The sequence below is a fragment of the Ranitomeya variabilis genome, chromosome 8 (assembly GCF_051348905.1).
Source record: "Ranitomeya variabilis isolate aRanVar5 chromosome 8, aRanVar5.hap1, whole genome shotgun sequence".
NCBI classification, from domain to species: Eukaryota; Metazoa; Chordata; class Amphibia; order Anura; family Dendrobatidae; genus Ranitomeya; species Ranitomeya variabilis.
The window spans coordinates 62,903,330-62,923,699 of NC_135239.1; positions in this window are offsets into that span (position 1 = coordinate 62,903,330).

Sequence of the window (20,370 nt, forward strand, 5' to 3'; positions counted from 1 at the left end):
TACAAACCAGCTCGATACTGAAGTCCTGTTTAGCAAAAGTCCTTTACTCGATCCACAGTTCTGCATCTTCACTCACCTTACGGGAGCTATGGTGAAAATATGACCGGCATTTATCTTCTCTAATGCTGACACTCTGGAACTCCTGCCCGAGACAATCTATTCATCTCACATACTCAGTCCTGCCAGGCCTGTTACCTCTTGGAATTAAAAAACTCTGGGCCTCACTGCTGGGCCATTCCTAGAAATCCTCTCCTAGGACCCATCTCCAATTGATCACTCTGACTCTTAGTCACTTCTGCTCTGGATCTCACAATCTGATCCTTTGGTCTCCTATCACTAGAGGGATACCAAAGAATGCGGCACTGCTCACATTGGACTTTAGGTCTTTTGTCTATGTACTCTAGGCTCTTTCTGATGGTTCAACAGGAAACTGCCGCTTTCCCTTCAACTTAGCCCCTCCCACTCTGGACTAATCCCAAATATTAACCCACACTAACCATACTGTCAAACTACACACCTTCACTATCTTTAACACAAGTCACAATTCATCTTATACATCACAGTACACATTACAGGTTACATGTTCTTCAAGGGAGAATGTGGGCAACTTGTTCACGTTCTTACATTTCCCCCTAGTTTAATGATGGCCGTCCTCGGACATCAGGAACCTACAAGACGCCAACACACTGCTACACATTACTTAAATCACAAGATGCTGTAAAAGACCAAATCACTCTTTTGCACATTGATGAAACCAGATAATGTTTCTTTCTTGTGAGAGATCCCAAACTGGTCCTCTCGGTTAGCACCCTAGAACTACAACCATCTAAGTCCTTTCTTACTAACCCGGCAACAGTGCCTCTGGTTATTTTTTACCCCTCTTCATAAAGGCACTCAAGCCAACAACACAATCCATTCCTGTAAGGGTAGCCCTTTACATTACGGGAACAGTACATTGTCTCCCATCAGTCCGTAAGATGGGGACAGAGTCCTTTAGCCCCACTTCTGTACATGAAGCAGGTACACACATAGTCATTTAGGGATGTTGTCCTTACTGGATCAAGCTCAGGTCTCGATTGAGGGTGTTAAACCATCCAGCAACTGCAGTGTCTCTCAATCCAGCAGGGGAATGCGCGTCAAAGAAAACAAGGGGAAACAATAAATTTGGCCATCTGTGGTCGTTACTATCTGGGAATCCAATAAAGATGGGTCATTGACCCACTATAACCTTCGCCATTTGGAACCTTGAATTGTTCCTATTATCAGGTGCAACTAGCACAACATGGCATGATCCAGCTCCATCTCCATTTCTTCTCTTTTCTTGGCTAGCCTTCCTCTGGTCTAACTTACATGTCCTGGGGGGCACCTCTTCCTCTTCTGTTTCTTGAGACCACATGGATGATCGCCATATTTCTCCTACACCATTTCATCCTGATATCTGTTTTGAGTGCGGCACAATCCCTTCCAACAGTGGAACCCAGGGCATAAGGACATTGGCAACCGTACTGGCCATGACCTAAATGACGATCGATCCAGCCACCAGTGAGAGTATTCTCCTCCTCTCCATCACCATTTCTTCAGGCTTGCAAGACTCCATTGTCCTCTCCTAATCTCTCTCCGCTCTCAAAATTCGCTCTGCCAAGTTCGCCCCATCACAAATGACATAGACCGCATACCACCTGAGGCGACCAGCCATTTTCAGATATCTGATCTGAGTGCATGATGTAAGATCTTGGAGTCCCCAAGGCAGAAGTTCTGTCTTCATCTTTCTCCTCTCCACAAAGATCCTATAGTTAGTTCCTAACTTGTAAATTAACCCATTCCTCTGCTTCAGATCATAGCAAATTACTTCTCCTCTGGACACTAGCTCCTGGTAACGTTCAGTCAGGGGACCCACCAGCATGTTCCCAGCCCAAGTACTAGCCTGTCGTCTCAGCTCTGTCGACCAGCCCGAACACCTCAGGCTGCTGACGAGCTCTTGAAATCTTGCTCTTCCCTCCTTGGTCTTTAGGAAACCCAGAGGCATAGGCCATGTTATACCTTCAAGTTCCGTCTGACTAGTGGGACCACCTTGCTCTGGACCCCCAACGAAAGCTCCTTCTTCTTCCTCAAGGAAGCTAACCAGCTCTGGGTCCTTCGCACCTCCTTCCACCCCTTGTGTTGAATGGTCTGATTCCGCCTTTACTACTTGCTTCCATCTCTTCACTGTATTGCTGTTTCTCTGACTTCCAACCCAGAAATGGCGGCATCTCTTTTGCAACTTGAGGCCCATCACAGCTTTGCCTTCTGCTGGGTGGGGTTTTCCCTTGCTCACAATCCCGTTTGTCTAGCTACTCCTCCTCTTTTGAGTCACACCTTACTGGGCAGACTTTGTCCTTTCACTTTGTTCTCCTACAATGGCCACTCCTCGCTGTAGGCTGGCACTTCCAGGTCAAGTACTTCCTTTGGTAAGCATAACCTCTTATGGGCTAGACACAGCTTCACGCACTTTTTGTTCTATGCCCATGAAGGACGGAACCTTCTTGTTGTTCTGCGCCACTAACAGCCATTTTAAACTTTGTGCTCAGCACCATCTCAGAGCATCATTCAGTTATTTTACCTGCAAAACTTGATCCTGCCTTTGACGCCAAGTGTAACTTGGTGTTGGGTGGCAGCCATGGACGAAGTACTTGTCTCTTGTGCCTCGTCACGTTACATGAAGGTGGAGGTCCTGGCTGGGTGTGTGGACATGTGCTCTGAGGGCGCTATGCCCAAGCAGGCAGCATATATGCAATTTTGCTACTCTGCCAAGACCAGGTGTTTTACAGTTCAATGAGGAAAACTACCAGTCAAAAATTACTATTATTAACTGAACGTGAACTTGGTAGGCAATGTATGCAAGAGATAGCAGGTACTTATCCAGAAGAAATGTTTAGTGGAAATCCTCTGCGCTGCTGAATGATTAAAGAGACATCAGTCCATGTGTGGTTTATTAATAAACTGTGGCTTTATTCTATGCGTTTTGAAGTTACAAGAACTTCTTCTTCAGGAAAAAGAAGGACCACTTGTTCTTTTTCCTGAAGAAGTTCTTGTAACTTCGAAACGCGTGCCAACACTCTTGCACCTTTCTAGTCCATCTTTAACTCTGCTGCCCAATAAATCCACCTTACTCCTTGCTACTTTGCTTCTCCAATTCCACAACGAATCCAGTTCAAAATACTACCATTGACCTACAAGGATGTCCATAATCTGTCGCTTCCATACAGTATATGTCCAAACTAATCTGATGATAACTACCCATACATACTCTCCAGTTATCCAGCGACTTCCCTTTCTCCTCCACACTCGTACATTCCTCACCTAATCATCTCCAAGACTTCTCCTGAATATGCAGCATCTGCTGGAATTCTGTTCCCTAGCACATCCAATTATCAACCACAAATGGAACATTCCTACCAAACCTGAAAACCCAATTCTTTAAGAAAGCTTACAGCCTGCAATGACTCCACTGCCACCTCACCACCACCGGAATTGTTGCAACTGCCTAACATACTGTCACTTTCCTCATTATCCTGTAGATTTATTCTCACAAGGGAAGGGCCCTCTCACCCTCTGTTTGAGTCTGTCATTGTTAGTTTGTCCATTGTAATTTATATCAATATTTTCTTTTCAGATGTACAGCACAATGGAATCAATGCTGCTCTAAAAATATATCATAAGCCAATCGACAGCCCAATCCCTGTATCAGAAGCCAATCGACCGCCCAACCCCTGTATCAGAGGCCAATTGACCTCCCAACATACCTTAAATGGGACAGATTCCATCCAAAACACATAAAAAACTCTATTGTCTACAGCCAAGCCATCAGATACAATCAAATATGTTCCAACCCAATGGATAGGGATGAACACCTTGGTCGCCTCAGAAAGACTTTTTTGAATCAGGGCTACCATCCAAGAACAATTCAAAACCAAAGTACAAGAGCCACCAGAATATCAAGGAATCACCTGCTACATTACAAAGCTAAAGAAGAAAATAACCAGGTGGCTCTAGTAGTCACCTACAATCCAAATCTGTAGGTGCTAAGAGGAGCTGCACGGAAATTACAACCTTTCCTACAAAAAGATGCCCGCTTACAATCCATTTTTCCAGACCCCCCACTACTGTGCTTTAGGCAGCCCCCAAATCTAAGATGCATAATTGTCAGATGCTCCCTGTCCTCTCCAACAGCTGCAGGTACCTTTCCTTGCAACCAGAATAAATGTAAAACCTGTCCATTTATAATGACCACGGACAAGATAAAGATCCCCAATTCACATCAGGACTACAAGATACCAGGTACTTTCAGCTGCATCACATCTAATGTGGTGTACTTAATTATTTGTACTAAATGTCCAACTAGGGATCTGTATGTAGGGGAGACAGGGCAGAAATTGAGAACAAGGATACATTCTCACCGCCACACAATAAGAGAAAAAAGAATGGATCTACCTGTGGCCAAACATTTTTGTATGCCTGATCATAGCTCCATGGACATGAAATTACTTGTATTGAAAGGTAGCTTCAAATCTCAGAGAGAAAGGAGAATTTGGGAGAATAAATTTATGACAACCTTTGACACACTTAGTGCAGGAATGAATGTGTTGCATGGACTTATGCCTTTTTACATCAATTAAGGAATTTGCACTTCAGACCATGTGGGGTCATCACAACACAGAACCAGACCCCAATCAGAGGACAATAAAACATTCACTCCTAATCTAGGAACTGTTCCAATATTTATGGACACAACTGTTTATCACTTATCACTCTCCCATAATGACAGTTCTGTGCTGTGTTGTGTATAAATATGTGATTCCTCAGATGTTGTATTCAGGGCTGCCACTAGGAATTTCAGGGCCCCATACTGCCCAAATTTCGGGGGCCCCTTGAAACTCCGCCCAGGCTGCACCCCCAGTTCCACCTCCACCCCTCGAACCTTCCACAGTTCCTCCGCCCTCTCTTGGAAAAGCTCAACTTTTGGTGAATATCGGTCTGCACTTGGACTGCGGTGCATGGACCGGCCGCGGGTCTCCTGACCTGAACTCAGCAGCCTCACAGCATGTATGAGGATGCTGATCAGGAGATCGGCGCCTAGTCCATGCACTGCTGTGCGAGCACAGACCGATAGCCCCATTTCAAAAATTACACTGCCATAATAATAATAAAGATGTTTTCCGATCATATATACCAACTTGCCTCAATAATTCCCCACCCCCCTTACAAACCCCAACCAAAACTTATAAGCTACTGGATGATCCTGAGCTGCTGCCTGATGTTATAATTGGGCATTTGGTTTTGCAGCAGGTCAGGATCATCCAGTAGCATATACATTCCACTAGCCTCCCCCTGGGCCCTGTTGGATGTAGCCCCCAGTCCTCACTAGCCTTCCATCATTAGCCACACGATACCAGTTCAGCCGCAGTCACAGTGAGCCACGCCTCACCCTGCTCGTCCGCCCGCTGCCTCACCCTGCTCGTCCGCCCACCGCCTCACCCTGCTTTTCCGCCCACCGCATCACGCTGCTCATCCGCCCGCCGCCTCACCCAGCTCGTCTGCCCACCGCCTCACCTTTCTCGTCCGCCCGCCGCCTTCCGCCTGCTCATCCGTCAACCCCCAGTCAGAAGAAGAGAACGGAAAAAGTGACGACCTCCAAGACCACCCACAACCTGCAACAGCGAGAAGGTGTTATACCATAGTGCCCACCGGACGGGGCACACAGGGGAGAATGAGATACAGCTCAGCAGACAGTATCACACAGGAGAGGATTAGGTACATGGCTCAGCAGACAGTATCACACAGGAGAGGATTAGATACACGGCTCAGCAGACAGTATTACACAGGAGAGGATTCGATACACAGCTCAGCAGTCAGTATCACACAGCAGAGGATTACATACATGGCTCAGGAGTCAGTATCACACAGGAGAGGATTAGATACACGGCTCAGCAGTCAGTATCACACCGGGGATGATTAGATACACGGCTCATCAGACAGTATCACACAGGATAGGATTAGATACATGGCTCATCAGACAGTATCACACAGGATAGGATTAGATACACAGCTCATCAGACAGTATCACACAGGATAGGATTATATACAGCTCAGCAGACGGGATCACCAAAGAGAGTGAGACTCACCCTGCTCCCCGCCCGCGCACTTCCACCTGCTTGTTCGTCACCCGCTGTCCGCACCCTGCGTGACACACCGCACGCTGCTCTGTTCTGGAATGAAGAAGTGGAGCCAGGACGTCAGGAAGGACCATGATGCACCCAGGCCGACTGCAGCTTAAAGGTACCGTGCCAATTTACGTTCGCCAGATGCATTAACAACACCATTCCTCCCAAATTTTGAAGATGGGAAAGAGGGACAAAGTTTGCGGGGCGCAACGTGCACCGCGGCAAATTTTAGGCCATGCCTCTGACCACACCCATTCATAACTAGTCACACCCATATCCACATCCCAACCACACCCATTTAGCACTGCTGATCACACTGTTTCATAAACAATAATTATAACCAAAAAATTATGGCCACACAGTGCCCCATACTGTATAATGGCCACACATGATGCTCAATACTGTATAATGACTGCACATGATGCTCCATACTGTATATTAGCTGCACATGATGCTCCATACTGTATAATGACTGCACATGATGCTCTATACTGTATAATGACCGCACATGATGCTCCATACTGTATATTAGCTGCACATGATGCTCCATACTGTATAATGACTGCACATGATGCTCCATACTGTATAATGACCGCACATGATGCTCCATACTGTATATTGGCCGCAAATGATACTTCATACCGTATAATGGCCACACAAGTACTCCTACACACGTGGCTGTGCTCCGTACACTTTGCACACACGGCTCCGCTCCATACACCTCGTACACACGTGGCTACGCTCAGTACACCTTGTACACATTCAGCTCTGCTCCATACACCACGTACACATCCAGCTCCGCTCCATACACCTCATACACACACGGCTCCGCTCCATACACCTTGTACACACATGGCTCTGCTACATCCACACTGTAAACACCTCCTGACCCCACACATAAGGCAACTTACTTACTTCATCCAGCAGTACCATGGCAAGTTGGCAACCAGCACAGCCGAGTCCTGCAATCCACGGAGGTCCCGATCATGTGACCCCTGACTCCTCCCCTCCTGTGACCTCATCACAGGTCCTGTGTGCACTTAGCAGCCAATATGTGGTGTAAGGCTCTGCGGGTGCAGGGATGACCAGCTGATACATTGCACACCTCCCAACCAGTGCGGGACATACTTGTCCCGGCCGTGACAGCAGGGGAGACTGTCAAAATCGTGACAGTCCCGCTGGATCCGGGACAGTTGGGAGGTATGCAACACTGTAGGTGTATCTTTAAAACACCACAGCGTTGTTATGTATCGGGCGTTCAGAAGCCTTGAACAAAATGTCCAGAGGCCCGATGAGGAGAAGCAAAGAGAGGGGGGCCCGAGCGGACCAGGCTGCCAGCGTGTTCGGGCCCCCTTTCTGCTGCAGGGGGACTTCGGCATCGTTGAAGACAGTTTCAACGATGCCGAAGTCGTTCCCCTGATCGTTGGTCGCTGGAGAGAGCTGTCTGTGTGACAGCTCCCCAGCAACCACACAACGACTTACCAACGATCACGGCCAGGTCGTATCGCTGGTCGTGATCGTTGGTAAGTCGTTTAGTGTGACTCCAGCTTTATTTGGTCGTCAGGTCGGCATGTATCGTCGTGTTTGACAGCAAAAGCAACGATGCCAGCAATGTTTTACATGGAGCTAACGACCTGTGAGAACGATAAGTGAGTCACCGTTACGTCACAGGATCGCTCCTGCATCGTTCTGGAGCTGCTGTGTTTGACGTCTCCACAGCGACCTAAACAGCGACGCTGCAGCGATCGGCTCATTGTCTATATCGCTGCAGCGTCGCTGAGTGTGACGGTACCTTTAGTAAGGGGTAATATAGGGTTTAGAATAGTGGGGTGCACTGTAGATTAGGAAATTAGATCGAGTTAGGATAAGAACTGGTTAAGGCAATAGGGGATTTCTAGTAGGAGGGGCCAGAGTAAAATTAGTTGAGGCACTTCCTGGGGGTTAATTAGAGAATGGGATAAAGAACAGTAAGGTTGTTGCAGGAACAAGTTTAAGGAGAGGAGCCCAGCAGTCCAGGGCCTCGGGGCTGGAAGTCACAAGAGCACGAGAGGACATGAGCAGCATGAGACTGGCAGCAGTTAGGCTCAATGGGAAATCCCGGAACATCTGAGACCTACGGTCTGAGAAGGATTGGAAGCGCCATCCTTTACTTTTGCCCTCGGAGGGGAAACTGGGTGGGGAACATCAGGCACCCGCTAGTCTGGCTAGTCGGGAAGCTGCGGTACCGGGGGTACGGTACGGGAACAAAGGATTTCTGGAAAACAAGGGACAGCATAGAGGAAGGAATATATACTTGAAGAGGATTACTGTGTGATGTCTGTGACTGAACTTGACGAGCTGAGTAAAGTTGAGTTGTTGAAAATGAACATGGACTCTGACAATCATTGTGTGATACTGATGGAAACCAGGACGCTACAACCTGAGGAAGACTCTAACCCAAAAGTGAGTGACAGGCACTGCACACACATAGCACAGCAGATAAGACATTGTAATTTCTTCGCGGGGGCCAAGGTGTGGGAGCCATGACTACCACCCTTGCCACCTCACAGAGGAACTATTAATAATACAGTAATGGCCGAAAGTGTTGACACCTTTGAAATTGTTCCAGAAAATGAAACATTTCTCCCAGAGAATTATTGCAATTACACGTTTTGATGTTTTGTTGAACACATCTTTATTTCCTTTGCGTGTATAGGATCAAAACAAAAAAAGAGAGTGAAAAAAGGCATATTGGACAGAATTTCATACAATGGTGCGCAACATAATCCAGAAATTTGCAACCCGTGGCATTGTAGCCAATCTCCCTGGAAATGAATGGCAAAGAAAAAATGATGAAAGGTTGCAATGCAGGATAGCCCGGATGGTGGATAAGCAGCCCCAATCAAGTTAAAAAGAAATTCAAGCTGTCCTGCAGGCTCTGTGTGTATCAGTGTCAGTGCAAACTATCAGTCGACATGGAAATGAAACGCTATGGCAGGAGACCCAAGGAGGACCCCACTGCTAAAACAGAGACATAAAAAGCTAGACTGCAGTTTGTCTAAATGTATGTAAGTAACCCAAAATCCTTCTGGGAAACTGACTTAAGGACAGATGAGACCAAGAAAGAGCTGTTTGGTAAAGCACATCATTCTGTTTACCAAAAATGGAAAGAGGTCTACAAAAAAAGAACACAGTACCTATGGTGAAATATGATGGAGGTCCAAAGATTATTTGGGGTTGTTTTGCTGCTTCTGACACTGGGTTCCTTGAGTGTGTGTAAGGTATCATGAAAATTGAAGACTACCAAAGGATTTGGGGTTGCAATGTAGTGCCCAGTGTCAGAAAGCTGGGTTTGCATCCTAGGTCATGGTTTTTCCAGCAGGACAATAAACCCAAACATACTTCAAGATGCACCCACGAATAGGTGGAAACAAAGAGTTCTGGAGTGGCCAGCAATGAGTCTGGACCTAAATCCCATTGAACACATGTGTAGAGATCTTAAAATTGCTGTTGGAGAAGGTGCCCTTCCAATATGAGAGACCTGGAGCAGTTTGCCAAAGAAAAGTTGTCAAAAATTCCAGTTGAGAGGTTTAAGAAGCTTGCTGATGTGAAAGAAAGTGATTGATTGCAGTTATTTATCCCAAAGGGGTGGAACCAAATATTAAGTTGAGGGTGCCAACAGTTTTCTCTGGCCTATTTTGGGGGTTTTGTGTGAAATTATGTCCAATTTGCCTTTATCTCTGTTTTTTGTTCCAACACACACAAAAGAAATAAACAAGTGTATAACAAAACATGTGTAATTGCAATAATTTTCTGGGAGAAATACTTCCTTTTCTGGAACTATTTCAAGGGTGCCAACACTTTCGTCCATGAGTGTATCTGTCGCAGATTTTCATCTTCGAGCAGAAAATTGTGGGGAAAATGATCTGCTATATTTGGGGAATACAAAAACCATTATAAACCAAAATGTTATTTGAATCATGACAACATGGAGATTACAGAAAGAGGACTGACAAAAACATTACTGAGAGTACTGAGAGACAGACTAGAAAGGAACTGCTGTCCCTCCTCCATACCTGCAGTTTTTGCAGCAGTAGCTTTTTCTCCAACTTATGGATGCTGTCATACACAGCATGTCCTCATTCCAGACACAACTTTGGAAAGGTCCACCTAGACCAAAATGTCGGTTCCTTAAAGGGTGTGAAGGAACAGATGATTGGCCTTGGGGAGACCAAAACATCCAACACCGCGGAGACACCATCACGTGTTTCTCAACGCAGTGATCCAGAACACTGCCCCCATCCCTTATGGTCCAAGGCCAATCATCTGTTCCTTCACAGCCTTTTACTAGGCACTGCTCCTAATAGCCAGATTCCTACTCCACACTGATGAGGGGCAAACACCCCAAAACAGCTGTCTGTGGATGGATACCATGCTTGGCATAGGTGGTTTTCCTGTATTGGATGTTTTCCTTTATTGGATGCTGCCCTTCCCGTGGTTGTTCCTTCCCGGGGAAAGGTCTGGCTATTCACTGCTTGCGTTGAGAAACACGTGATGGTGTCTCCGCAGCTATCCTACATGCATTTGCATATTTCCCATAAGGGATGGGGGCAGTGTTCTGGATCACTGCGTTGAGAAACACGTGATGGTGTCTCCGCGGTGTTGGATGTTTTGGTCTCCCCGAGGCCAATCATCTGTTCCTTCACAGCCTTTTACTAGGCACTGCTCCTAATAGCCAGATTCCTACTCCACACTGATGAGGGGCAAACACCCCGAAACAGCTGTCTGTGGATGGATACCATGCTTGGCATAGGTGGTTTTCCTGTATTGGATGTTTTCCTTTATTGGATGCTGCCCTTCCCGTGGTTGTTCCTTCCCGGGGAAAGGTCTGGCTATTCACTGCTTGCGTTGAGAAACACGTGATGGTGTCTCCGCAGCTATCCTACATGCGGTTCCTTAAAGGGAACCTTTAACCAGTTTTTCACTTTCAAACCCTGTCCACCACCTTTAAGATAATGTGAATGGGGTTCCTACAACCCCTTTATATCCTCAGAATTGCCCCTGCATACCTCCAAAAATGTGTTTAATACATGTCCCACGCTGCATGTAAATTGCGCCATCTGGTCGGACGGGCGAATCTAGATTGCAATCAGCATCGCCTTGGTCCCTTCAAGTGCCGCCTCTTCTATCTGGATGTAAGTGAATGATGTATCTACATCATTCACACAGTGCCCGATGTCTCTCACCAGCACAGTGGAATCAGACCAGCAGCACGAAGTCAAGTCACCAGCTCCCTGGCTGTTCAACAAGGCATGATGGGGCACTCCTGCTCAGCTCTCTGATACCACTGCGCAGGCGCAAGACTTCTGGTACTGGGTGAATGATGTAGAGTTGTCATCCACTTACATCCAGAGAGAAGAGGCAGAGTTTAAAGTGATCGGGGCGGCGCTGATTATAATCTCTATTTGTCCATCAAACCAGACAGCACAAGTTACATAAAATTTATAAAACACATTTTCAGAGGTATGATACGTCCAACCAGTGCCACTGACACCTTTCAAAGTCACATGTGTCACGTATGTTGCCCATTGACTATTTTTCAAAAATGTGTTTATTGCACTTTTCTATTTCTACATATGCTAGCTTAATGGTTTCCAAAAATACACTATCATAGGGTCCACAAGAGTTTATAGACACACAGAAGCGATAACAAAATTGTAAGTGACAAATAAAGCTGCCTCCTAGTTATATATACAGATGCTTATAACAAAATTAGAATATCATCAAAAACTTAATTTATTTCAGTTCTTCAATACAAAAAGTGATGCTCATATATTATATAGAGTCATTACAAACAGAGTGATCTATTTAAAGTGTTTATTTCTGTTAATGTTGATGTTTATTGATTACAGCTAGTGATGAGCGAGTATACTCATTGCTCAGGTCCCCCCAACCATGCTCGGGTGGTCTCCGAGTATTTTGGCGTGCACAGAGATTTAGTTGATTTGCGACTGCTAGACAGCTTGAATACAAGTGTGGAATGCCTGTTTGTTAGGGAATTCACATATGTATTCAGCCTGTCTACAAGTCGCAAATCATGCAGCTGAGACAACGAAAACTAAATCTCCGAGCACACGAAAATACTCGGAGATCACCGGAGCATGTTTGGGAAGACCTGAGCAACAGTGCTACTCGCCCATCACTACTTACAGCCAATGAAAACCCAAAAGTCATTATCTCAGTAAATTAGAATAATTAACAAAAACACCTGGAAAGGCTTCCTAAGCATTTAAAAAGATTCCTTAGACTGTTTTAGTAGGCTCTACAATCATGGGGAAGACTGTTGACTTGATAGATGTCCAGAGGGCAGTCATTGACACACTCCACAAGGAAAGTAAGGCTAGGGTCACATTGCGTTAGGGCAATCCGTTAATCGCATAGCGCTAGCGGATTGCGCTAACGCAATGCTTCTCTAGGGTCTGCGTTCGGCGTCCCCGCTAGGGCAGATCCCCGATCTGCACTAGCGAGGAACGGACTTCGGGCGCGCCGCGGACGCTGCAAGCAGCGTCCGAGGTCCGTCACTCAAATGACGCCACATCGCTAGCGCACGCCCAATGTGGGCGGGCGCTAGCGACGCGTTCTCCATTACAGGCTATGGTGGCGTTAACGGACTACGTTAACACCGCGTTATGCCGCGGTGTAACGTAGTCCGTTAAACGCGGTCACATAACGCAATGTGACCCTAGCCTTAGCCACAAAAGGTCATTGCTAAAGAAGCTGGCTGATCAGAGTGCTGTATCAAAAGCATATTAATGGAATTGAGTGGTAGGATAAAGTGTTGTAGAAGAAGGTGCACAAGCAACCGGGATAACTTCAGTTTTGAAAGGATTGTTAAGAAAAGGCCATTCAAAAATTTGGGGGAGATTCACAAGGAGTGGACTGCTGCTGGAGTCATTGCTTCAAGATCCACCACACACAGATGTATCCAGGACATGGGCTACAAGTATCGCATTGCTTGTGTCAACCACTCATGACCAATAGACAATGCCAGAAGCGTCTTACCTGGGCCAAGGAGAAAAAGAACTGAACTGTTGCTCAGTGGTCCAAGGTGTTTTCAGATGAAAGTACATTTTGCATTTCATTTGGAAATCAAGGTCCCAGAGTCTGGAGGAAGAGTGGAGAGGCCACATTCCAAGCTGCTTGAGATCTAGTGTGAAGTTTCCACAATCAGTGATGGCTTGGGGAGCCATGTCATCTGCTGGTGTAGGTTCACTGTGTTTTATCAAGAGCAAAGTCAGCGCAGCCATCTACCAGGAAATTTTAGAGCACTTCATGCTTCCCTCTGCCGACAAGATTTTTGGAGATGGAAAAGTCATTCTCCAGCAGGACTTGGCACCTGTCCACACTGCCAAAAGTACCAATACCTGGTTTAAAAACAACAGTATCACTGTGCTTGATTGGCCAGCAAACTCGCCTGACCTTAACCTCATAGAGAATCTATGGAGTATTGTCAAGAGGAAGATGAGAGACGAGCTGAAGTCTGCTATCAAAGCAACCTGGGCTTCCATAACACCTCAGCAGTGCCACAGGTTGGTCGCCTCCATGTCACGCCACATTGATGCAGTAATTGATGCAAAAGGAGCCCCGACCAAGTATTGAGCGCATTTTTCAGAACATACATTTCAGTAGGCCAACATTCCAGATTTTATAATCATTTTTCAAGCTGTCGTTATAAAGTATTCTAATTTACTGAGATAATGACTTTTGGGTTTTCATTGGCTGTAAGCCATAATCATCAACATTAATAGAAATAACCACTTGGAATAGATCACTCTGCTTGTAATGACTCTATATAATATTTTGTATTGATGACCTGAAATAAATTAACTTTTTGATGATATTCTAATTTTGTGAGAAGCACCTGTGTGTGTGTATATATATATATATATATATATATATATATATATATATATAGTCCAAAAGAATGAAGGCAGCACTCCAATAGAAAAAATAAATGTGATTTATTGGCCCATGTGCGACGTTTCAGTCCAAGATGTGGACCTTTCTCAAGTGGCTTGAGAAGGGTCCACATCTTGGATGGAAACGTCGCACATGGGCCAGTAAGTCACATTTATTTTTTCTATTGGAGTGCTGCCTTCATTCTTTTGAATTGTAGCATGAGTGTTTGGTACATATCTGGAAGGATTTTTTGCACCCTTTGTTTTCCTTTGGTGCTTTTTTTTTCTTTATATATATATATATATATATATATATATATATATATATATATATACACTCACCGGCCACTTTATTAGGTACACCATGCTAGTAACGGGTTGGACCCCCTTTTGCCTTCAGAACTGCCTCAATTCTTCGTGGCATAGATTCAACAAGGTGCTGGAAGCATTCCTCAGAGATTTTGGTCCATATTGACATGATGGCATCACACAGTTGCCGCAGATTTGTCGGCTGCACATCCCAAAGATGCCCCATACAAGGCAGGATGGATCCATGCTTTCATGTTGTTTACGCCAAATTCTGACCCTACCATCCGAATGTCGCAGCAGAAATCGAGACTCATCAGACCAAGCAACGTTTTTCCAATCTTCTACTGTCCAATTTCGATGAGCTTGTGCAAATTGTAGCCTCAGTTTCCTGTTCTTAGTTGAAAGGAGTGGTACCCGGTGTGGTCTTCTGCTGCTGTAGCCCATCTGCCTCAAAGTTCGACGCACTGTGCGTTCAGAGATGCTCTTAGGCCTACCTTGGTTGTAACGGGTGGCGATTTGAGTCACTGTTGCCTTTCTATCAGCTCGAACCAGTCTGCCCATTCTCCTCTGACCTCTGGCATCAACAAGGCATTTCCGCCCACAGAACTGCCGCTCACTGGATTTTTTTTCTTTTTCAGACCATTCTCTGTAAACCCTAGAGATGGTTGTGCGTGAAAATCCCAGTAGATCAGCAGTTTCTGAAATACTCAGACCAGCCCTTCTGGCACCAACAACCATGCCACGTTCAAAGGCACTCAAATCACCTTTCTTCCCCATACTGATGCTCGGTTTGAACTGCAGGAGATTGTCTTGACCATGTCTACATGCCTAAATGCACTGAGTTGCCGCCATGTGATTGGCTGATCAGAAATTAAGTGTTAACAAGAAGTTGGACAGGTGTACCTAATAATGTGGCCGGTGAGTGTATATATATATATATATATATATATATATATATATATATATATATGTTTGCTAATGATTTGTTTAAAATATATGTTGGCTGCATACTGAGGATACAGAAATATACCAATTTTCCACTAGATGGTGATATTACACCACAGGAACATGATAGTTGGTTCCAAATACCATACAGTATAATACCATTTCAAGTCTGGATTTTAATATATAAACAAAGAGAAAAGAAGTGTGTATGAAATAGTAAGGATCACTAATGATAAATTATAATTCACTTTATAAATGAATACAACATATAGCATATTTATAAAAACAATTAAAAAGCCAACACATGCTCAATCCTCCTCCAATGTGCTCGCCAAAAACAGGGATTCCACAATAATATAGCTGTACAGTGATTTAATAGTCACAATGCAATTTCTGATATTTGCTAATTATAAATGTGCAAAACAATTGGGGTCAAAAAGTGTTATCCTGAAACGTACCATATAGTAACACGCAAATTCTGCTCAGAAAAAAATATGATCACAACCCCTTAATAAATACCAACCAAATAACATACAAATGTGTATAAAAGCATGAAATAATTATATAAGTAGAGGTGTGTCTTAGAAGTTAAGAAATGCAGATAAGCAAACCCACATTGGGTGACTCAAACTAAGTTTGTAAGGAGTAAAGGTGAGGTTAGGACAGGCATATACGGTAAGTTACCTAAATCCAAATGCATAATTTAGTGGAGTACAACCAAATAAAGGTAGAATCAGATTAAACACTGTGGCTCAGGGTGTAATTTGCATAATAAGCCGGATTCTATCAGATGAGAGAATATACAGTCGTCTGCACCTGTCATAAGGGGTATGATGATACTCTGACTCTCATGTGTAAGTCCTTGTCTGACAAGGTGGTCAAAACTCCATAAGCCACAAGAGTCTGATAAACAAAACTTGGATATTGATGTGGAAGGATTCAAGATTTCACAGACACCAAAGTTCAATTAGTCACGGTGATATCTCTGACTCGAGAAATATTCGTTATCCTTTTCACCTTATATAGGGGGAAATGGCAAAATACCAAAACGGCTGATCAGCAATAATTTTCATTATTTTGTCACAGCCGACTGCATAATAATGACAAAGTAATATAACCAAAATAAAATGGGCACAAAAATACTATAGTACCCTCTTTGTTATATTGATATTATTTTTTTTTTTTTAAAAACATTTAGGGAGAATTATTTATATTATTTATTGCAAGACTTTCTTCTTAATTCACTTTATGGATTATTTTAAAATGCCATCCTTTAACTTTATACCCAATATCTTCACTCCTGGTGCCTTAGTCGTTAGTATATGTTACTGCATTAAAATCCTTATGTACACGATATTATTTATTATAACCAGTAATTCGAGTTGTGTTTGCTTCTTGCTGTTGAATTGTTTGGACCTCTACTTTTTCTGAAGTTTAGCAATTGGTGTGTACCCTAAGATCTCACCAGGGTCATAACTAGAATAATATGGGCCCCAAGGAAACTGTGGAATCTTTATCCCACCCCCACCAGCTTGTTGCTAACATGTCAATGCAACATTGCACCCTTTGTGCCTTCATACATGGATAATGCCCGCTCTGTGCTACCATATCATACAAATAACCATTTTTGCTTTATAATGCCCACACTGGGCTTGCATAGATTTTTATAGCACCTTCTATTCCTCCATATAATAATAACCCCTTCTGTGTCTCCATATATTAATAATGGCCCACAGCAGTGTCAACCCATACACTCGTCAACATAAAAATTGCACCCACATAGAAGGAAAAGTTGCGGAATTATGGGAATCAGAAGATCAACAGACATTTTAAGAATATGCAAATGATGAGAAAATAGAAACAAAATGTTCAGCGCAACTCGATTTATTTATTTGGTATTGAGTTTGAGCACCACCCACAGAAATATAGGCAACTTCATATATAACACCTTCATGACATGGCCATTTTCCATTTTGTTGTTTTTTCGTTTTTTCTTCCCCATAGCCATACATTTTTATTTTTCCATCAATATAGCCATATGGGGGCAGGACGAGTTGTACTTTTTGAATGACACCATTCATTCTACGTTGAAACACGTGGAAATAAAAACCATTCAACTTCTCTGGGTCCTAAGGATTCTTTATTGACAGCATTGCAGCCCAATATCGTATTATCTTCCTTGTCACGATTCATTTTTGGATTCGTGGCAGCTCTGGTTCCTGTTGTGAAATTGGATTTTGGGCTCCCCCGGTGGCCACTGGTGGAATTGAACTGGTGTGCATCATCCTCTCTGTTCACCTGTTTCCATCAGGATGTGGGAGTCGCTATTTAGCCTTGCTCCTCTGTCACTTCCATGCCGGTCAACATTGTAATCAGAAGCCTTTCTGTGCATGTTCCTGCTGCTAGACAACTCACAGCTAAGTTGGACTTAGTCCTTGTTTGTTTTTGCATTTTGTTCCAGTTCACAGCTGTAGTTTCGTTTCTGTGTCTGGAAAGCTCTTGTGATCTGAAATTGCCACTCTGATGTTATGAGTTAATACTAGAGTCTTAAAGTAATTTCAGGATGGTATTTTGATAGGGTTTTCAGCTGACCATGAAAGTGCCCTTTCTGTCTTCCTGCTATCTAGTAAGCGGACCTCAATTTTGCTAAACCTATTTTCATACTACGTTTGTCATTTCATCTAAAATCACCGCCAATATTTGTGGGGGCCTCTGTCTGCCTTTCGGGGAAATTTCTCTAGAGGTGAGCCAGGACTATATTTTCCTCTGCCAGGATTAGTTAGTCCTCCGGCCGGCGCTGGGCGTCTAGGGATAAAACGCAGGCTACGCTACCCGGCTACTGTTAGTTGTGCGGCAGGTTTAGTTCATGGTCAGTTTAGTTTCCATCCTTCCAAGAGCTAGTTCGTATGTTTGCTGGGCTATATTCTCTTGCCATTGAGAACCATAACAGTTTGACCGGCCTAAAAGGGTTAAATTAATTCACAGAGAAAGGAGAGAAAAGAGAAGTCTGCTGAAGATTTTTTTTTTTTTTCTCAGTTCTGAGTGTGCCTGTAATTGAATCACTTGCAAGTCTGCCTATATTGCAGCCTTTCTCTCTCTCTCTCCTTCTAATCCTGGAATGGCTCTGTGTTCACCTGTTTAAAATGGATATTCAGAGTTTAGCTGCAGGTTTGAATAATCTCACCACGAAAGTTCAAAACTTACAAGATTTTGTTGTTCATGTTCCTATATCTGAACCTAGAATTCCTTTGCCTGAATTTTTCTCGGGGAATAGATCTTGCTTTCAAAATTTCAAAAATAATTGCAAGTTGTTTTTGTCCCTGAAATCTCGCTCTGCTGGAGATCCTGCTCAGCAGGTCAGGATTGTGATTTCTCTGCTCCGGGGCGACCCTCAGGATTGGGCTTTTGCATTGGCTCCAGGGGATCCTGCGTTGCTCAATGTGGATGCGTTTTTTCTGGCCTTGGGGTTGCTTTATGAGGAACCTCAGTTAGAACTTCAGGCGGAAAAGGCCTTGATGTCCCTATCTCAGGGGCAAGACGAAGCTGAAATATACTGCCAGAAATTCCGTAAATGGGCTGTGCTTACTCAGTGGAATGAGTGCGCCCTGGCGGCGAATTTCAGAGAGGGTCTCTCTGATGCCATTAAGGATGTTATGGTGGGGTTCCCTGTGCCTGCGGGTCTGAATGAGTCCATGACAATGGCTATCCAGATCGATAGGCGTCTGCGGGAGCGCAAACCTGTGCACCATTTGGCGGTGTCTACTGAGAAGACGCCAGAGAATATGCAATGTGATAGAATTCTGTCCAGAAGTGAACGGCAGAATTTTAGACGAAAAAATGGGTTGTGCTTCTATTGCGGTGATTCAACTCATGTTATATCAGCATGCTCTAAGCGTACTAAGAAGCTTGATAAGTCTGTTTCAATTGGCACTTTACAGTCTAAGTTTATTCTATCTGTGACCCTGATTTGTTCTTTATCATCTATTACCGCGGATGCCTATGTCGACTCTGGCGCCGCTTTGAGTCTTATGGATTGGTCCTTTGCCAAACGCTGTGGGTATGATTTGGAGCCTCTTGAAACTCCTATACCCCTGAAGGGGATTGACTCCACCCCATTGGCTAGCAATAAACCACAATACTGGACACAAGTAACTATGCGGATTAATCCGGATCACCAGGAGATTATTCGCTTTCTTGTGCTGTATAACCTACATGATGTGTTGGTGCTTGGATTGCCATGGCTGCAATCTCATAACCCAGTCCTTGACTGGAAAGCTATGTCTGTGTTAAGCTGGGGATGTAAGGGGACGCATGGGGACGTACCTGTGGTTTCCATTTCATCATCTATTCCCTCTGAGATTCCTGAATTCTTGACTGAATATCGTGACGTTTTTGAAGAACCTAAGCTTGGTTCATTACCTCCGCACCGGGAGTGCGATTGTGCCATAGATTTGATTCCGGGTAGTAAATACCCTAAGGGTCGTTTATTTAATCTGTCTGTGCCTGAACATGCTGCTATGCGAGAATATATAAAGGAGTCCTTGGAAAAGGGACATATTCGTCCTTCGTCATCTCCCTTAGGAGCCGGTTTTTTCTTTGTGGCTAAGAAAGATGGCTCTTTGAGGCCGTGCATTGATTATCGGCTTTTGAATAAAATCACGGTTAAATATCAATATCCGTTGCCACTGCTGACTGATTTGTTTGCTCGCATAAAGGGGGCCAAGTGGTTCTCTAAGATAGATCTTCGTGGGGCGTATAATTTGGTGCGAATTAAGCAGGGGGATGAGTGGAAAACCGCATTTAATACGCCCGAGGGCCACTTTGAGTATTTGGTGATGCCTTTTGGTCTTTCAAATGCCCCTTCAGTCTTTCAGTCCTTTATGCATGACATTTTCCGTGATTATTTGGATAAATTTATGATTGTGTATCTGGATGATATTTTGATTTTTTCGGATGACTGGGACTCTCATGTCCAGCAG